Genomic DNA, 5,848 nt, shown 5'->3' with positions numbered 1-5,848 from the left:
GAATGAGTAAAAATTAGGTTTAGTTGGCTTTTATAGGAGCTCACCCCATTCACACTTGGGCGCCCATGCTTAACCAACTAATCCCTTGAATGTCCAGTTAAAGTGCGCCTCTCATCGGCGATCACTCTACCTTTCCCTATTGGTCCGACAAGCCCGGTACCTGACTCTACCAAATACATAATACACGTCCGTCGTAGGTGATGGGGTGTCCATGAGCCGTGAGGGTTAACACTTAGAAAGGATCTTAGAGGATCTCCCCTCGCTGTCCACCTACTTGTTCTACTACTCCCGTAACTTCTTGCGTGCCAACTTTCTAAAAGCTTCTCGAGCTTTCCGACCTTCTGCAAGGTGCTCGTGCTTGCCGACTTCTCCTCTTTCTTTTTGTGTTGATGGCGCTCGCCCCTCTTATATAGCCAAAGCTTCTTTTCCTGTTACCCTTCTGCTTTTTCTTAGGCTGTTCGTCGGCCTGTAAAAACTCGCCAGGTCGCCCTCTTCCGCCAAAAACGAGGCCGACAGTACCCTCCTCTCTGTTTATTACCTACTGCCGCCACTCTCCTCGTCCTCGATGGCGGCTCCTCTCCGTAAGCTTTTTCCTGATTGCTCTCTTTGCTTGATTATCCCCAAAAGCTACGTGATTACCTAGTGACGCCCTCCTTGTCCTCGATGCCAACTTCTCGTCTTTCTTTCTGTGCTAATGGCTCTCGCCCCTCTTATATAGCCAAAGCTTCTTTTCCCGTTCCCCTGCTGCTTTTTCTTAGGCTGCTCGTCGGCTTGTAAAAACTCACCAGGTCACCCTCTTCCGCCAAAAACGACCCCAACAGTACCCACCTCTCTGTTCGTTACCTATTGCTGCCACTCTCCTCGTCCTTGATGGCGGCTCCTCTCCGTATGCTTTTTTCTGACGGCTCTCTCTACTTGATTATCTCCAAAAGTTGCATGCAACGAAGGCCACACCCTACTGCAAAACAAGCCCAACGGGCTCCCTGCCCCAACTTCTCGTAGGCCGCTCGAGCTTCCCTTGCACGCAGGCCTCCCTTGCCTTCTCTTGCTGCCCACGCTCGGTCGTCCCCCTCTACTCAGCGACTCCTCGTTGCTTTATCCTCCCTGCTTTTCATTAAAATAGCATTGCTTTATTCTTTCCTTAACAACAATATGTCGGCCGTTCACACATGCTCATGGCTTTCCTTTGAACTTCCCACCATATTTGGCTTACATTGTAACCAACGCTATGGTAAATACATTCTTATCAACCAAAGAACTTTACCACCACCACATTGCCATATCCCGTAATCATTGAACTTCAAGAGACGCCATTCCGAAGGGGATATCCATAAAGAACTTTTCAATGCCTAATGAGAATAAGTATCCGTTAAAGCGTTGCCAAGCATCACAATAGACATACATATCACCCACATAATCCCAAGCATTATTTATCTGCAATCACGGATGCTGCAAAAAGTGACAACTCTTTTGTAAGAACACCAAAAAAGCCTTCTTTTTTGTGCTTTTTTCTCCCAATAAACACGAAGCATCACGACATCTAATCAATCTTCATAGATCTCTTCATCCTGTTCCGCTTCACATACTTCTATGGTAGCCAAAGATCCATTGATACTCTGTGAAGACTCTTCATGCACCTCCTTTGAATAGGTACTAGTAGTAGAGAAATCATTCATAATATGTTGCTCATACATACCACAATCGGATTAAAAGACATCAATAATGGCATTCTCTTCTCTCAACCCTGACAAGGAAGCATCACTATTTGCATCTTCATCTTGCTCTGGGATATCAACACCTGTAGATCGTCAACAACAACTATAGACTCATGTATACCCTCATGCACATCCTCTATTGACTCCATGATTTCTTGCACTTCATTTGTTACAGTACAAATGATTTTATCTATGCAATCGTCTTCAAGAAACCTGTTGTTCTGCTTGATTTCACATGCTTCCATATTGTGTTGAGAGGACCATCAACACCTTGTAAAGGATCATCTTGAACTTCTTGAGAACAATCCATGCTGCAATTACTAGTATGTGGAACACTGACAACACAATTTTCTCCTTTGTCTAATTCTTCACAAGAATCAATGATAGAGGCGGCTACCATGTGAGCAAGCTCTGAAAATTTTCATCAATGAATTTAGTCTGAAATTCATTATTTACCTGTGTTAGATTGCTTGAAGCATGATCCTCTGGGACAAAATCTGGTACTTGCAAAGCTGCATCTGCTTTAGCTTTACTTCTTGTATGAATTTTCTCCCAAAATTCTTCATAATTGATTGTCTGCAATTGATCTCCATCACCTTTACTGAAAGTAACCTGTTTTTGTTGATTCATCTTCTCTATTTCCAAGGCTATGTGCTGGTCACCCACTTGTGCAACTGCTTCTTCAAAAATTTCCCAATTATCGGCATACATACAGATCAACTCTTGTATTTGTTCATGTAATTTTGGATCTACTAACTGTTCAAACTCCTTGATCATGCGCTGAGTTGAAATACCCATAAGCTCCATCTATGACCTAAAGCATGTAAGGTATCCATCACCAATCGTAACCATCAAACTTACCTCTTTCAGCATAGACTTTATCCAAAGCTTTGTCCGCCAATTCATTCACTTTTGCTTGCTTCATCTCAACTTCATCTGGACGAGAAAACCCTCGCAATATATTTGGTTGGCCCAAACCAAATTTCCCATAAGTAACCTGTTGTTGTTGCTGCTACTACTGCTGCAAGAAGGCATCAAATAGTTGCATCATTTGCTGCATTATCTCTACTTGAGAAGTCGTCGTCATCCTCTCTGCCAAAATTTCCCACCCCGGCTTGCTTCGCGTAAGGTTCACCAAAGATGTCGGGGATATTTTTGTTCACAAGTTGAGTCGAGCACCGAGCTGCTCACTGTGAGAAACGGTGAGAGAAAGATGCACATCTCAAGAGAATATAGCACAAAAGAACGCCTTGTACACCTTGAATTGAATTACTTAACACTAGAATGGTAATAGGACAGTTTTGTGTCCTGTTAAGTGACCATTTTGCTTGAATTATTTGAAGAGTATGAAAATTAATTTCTAGGTGCTATATATCCACAAAGTTGCCTTATGAGCTGAAAAAAACTTAGCATTTTTTTTGGAGTATCGATCTCACCATTAACCTTACTCTTGCACAACATTTTTGAACCTAAACTGTGTGACAAAATGGGTCCTGTTTTTGGTTTTTTTTCAATTTTTGGCAACTATACCACTCTAAACTTCATGTTTGTGAGGTTTAGATGGCTAGAGGTTAGGCCTTCATAGTTCTCAACATGTTTTGATGCTTGTAGGGAGAGCTAAGTGTTAAAATTGAAAGTTATGACCAATTTACAAGAATTGCATAATCCTGTTTTTTGGCCAAAATTAGCACTTTTATGATTTTTTTGGTGGCTTTCTTGATATCCAAATTCAATTTTGATTGTGTAAGTGTAATGTATAACATAAAGCTAATCTTCCTTAAGTTTTGAGAGACCTAATATGCTATATAGCATAGTATATGATGATGGTTGAGTTTTTTGATTGCTGAAGAATACGATACATTTTAGAGTAGCAAGTATAACTTTCTCAATATTGCTAGTTTCTTAGGCCAATTGTCTGTATTTTGTAGGTAGTAACCATATCCAATCATAGACTACAAACTTGGCTAGATATTGAGTAGTTTTTATGGGTTTCTAGAGGTTATAATGCTAAACCCAGTTTTTTCATGTTTGCTGTATTTAGCACTTTATCATTGCCCCCAAGGGTCCAATTGTAAGAGATCCATTATCCTTTTGACATGCTCCATGGCTCCTTTTGAATCCAAAGGCCCAAAGGGAACTAAGAAAACATGTATATAGTATCTGTATTGAGCGTGACTATAGAAACTTTGATGATAGGTCCACAGAATGGCAAAAATGCAACTTTTTTGTACCTTTTTTTTGCCCAAAAAAAAATTAGTGAGGTAAAAGCAAAAAATTAGTGAGGTAAAAGCAACCATATGTTTTGGTCACTAACCCATTGAAGTTAACGGGGCATTTTATCTCATGTCCTACAAAAATCCCCACTCTTATTTATATGCAATCAACCGTAAGAAATTGCTGTTTTGGGCAAAATGCACTGGTCCATCAACTTTGGAGGCTTGTAGTGACCAAGGGATGAGAAAAATTACAAGTTTCTCATTTTTTTCCATATGTAGTAGTTATTGAACTATAAGCTCATGAAAGGATTTTTCAAAATGAGTGGATCTACTATGGTTTTGAAATTTTTTCCCAAAACCCTGAAAGGACACTTTTATGTCCTATTAGGTTACCATTCTAGTGTTAATGAACTAAAATCTAAATACAAAAAAATAACTTGATCGCAATATAGCAACAAGTGCTACTTGTTCGCAATATAGCAACAAGTGCTATATAGCAATAACTTGATCACAATATAGCAACAAGTGCTCTTGAACTCGCCGAGACTATGAGCGGAAGTGCAAGTGCCAAATCCGTATGGCCTCAATGACCTTCCCTTGCTCTTCCTGGCCACCTTCACGTGCACTCCCTTTGCCGCCACTTGCTTCGATCTTCTTTGAACTCAACAAACCTCTGAAAACTGCTAAAAAATTGCGTCTTCAATGTCACAACTTCGCCAAGGTATGTTTGTCCCCTTCGAATTATTTATGATCGGCTTGTGGCAATTCACTCTCTATTCGTCAAAATTCGTTGTCCTCAGGGACCTTGAGGGCTTGATAATGACAATACTTGATGACCTCAGAAAGGATCTTAGAGGATCTCCCCTCATCGTCCACCTGCTATTCTACTACTCCTGCAACTTCTTGCATGACAACTTTTTGAAATCTTCTCGGGCTTTCTGACCTTCTGCAAGCTGCTTGTGCTTGCCGACTTCTCCTCTTTCTTTTTGTGCTGATGGCGCTTGCCCCTCTTATATAGCCAAAGCTTCTTTTCTCGTTTCCCTCTTGCTTTTTCTTAGACTGCTCGTTGGCCTGTAAAAACTCTCCAGGTCGCCCTCTTCCACCAAAAACGACCCCGATAGTACCCTCCTCTCTGTTTGTTACCTACTACTACCACCACTCTCCTCATCCTCGATAGCGGCTCCTCTCCATAAGCTTTTTGTTGATGGCTCTCTCTGCTTGATTATCTCCAAAAGATGCTTGATTACCTCTACTGACTCCACTCTCCTCGTCCTTGATGCCGACTTCTCTTCTTTATTTCCGTGCTGATGGCGCCGCCCCTCTTATATAGTCAAAGATTCTTTTCCCGTTCCCCTCCTCCTTTTTCTTAGGCTGCTCGTCGGCCTATAAAAGCTCGCTAGGTCACCCTCTTCCGCCAAAAACAACCCCAACAGTACCCTCCTCTCTGTTCATTACCTACTTCCGTGACTCTCCTCGTCCTCAGTGGTGGCTCCTCTCCGTAAGCTCTTTTCTGACGGCTCTCTTTGCTTGATTATCTCCAAAAGCTGCCTGCCAACAAAGGCCACACCCTACTGCAACAAGCCCTCGAGCCTCCGTGCCCCAACTTCTTGTAGGCCGCATGAGCTTTCCCTGCACGCAGGCCTCCCTTGCCTTCTCTTACTACACGCACTCGATCGTCCCCCTCTACTCCGCGACTCCTCATTGCTTTATTCTCCCTGCTTTTCATTAAAATATCATTGCTTTATTCTTTTAGTAATTCACACATCCTCATGGCCTTTCCTTTGAACTTCCCACCATATTTGGCATACAGTGTAACCAGCGCTATGCTAAATACATTCTTATCAACCAAAGAACTTTGCCACCGTCACGTTTCCATATCCCGTAATTATTGAACTTCAAGAGACGCCGTTCCGATGG

Source organism: Adiantum capillus-veneris, chromosome 20 (genome assembly GCF_014529385.1).
Source record: "Adiantum capillus-veneris isolate H3 chromosome 20, ASM1452938v2, whole genome shotgun sequence".
NCBI classification, from domain to species: Eukaryota; Viridiplantae; Streptophyta; class Polypodiopsida; order Polypodiales; family Pteridaceae; genus Adiantum; species Adiantum capillus-veneris.
This window is presented reverse-complemented; position numbering follows the sequence as displayed.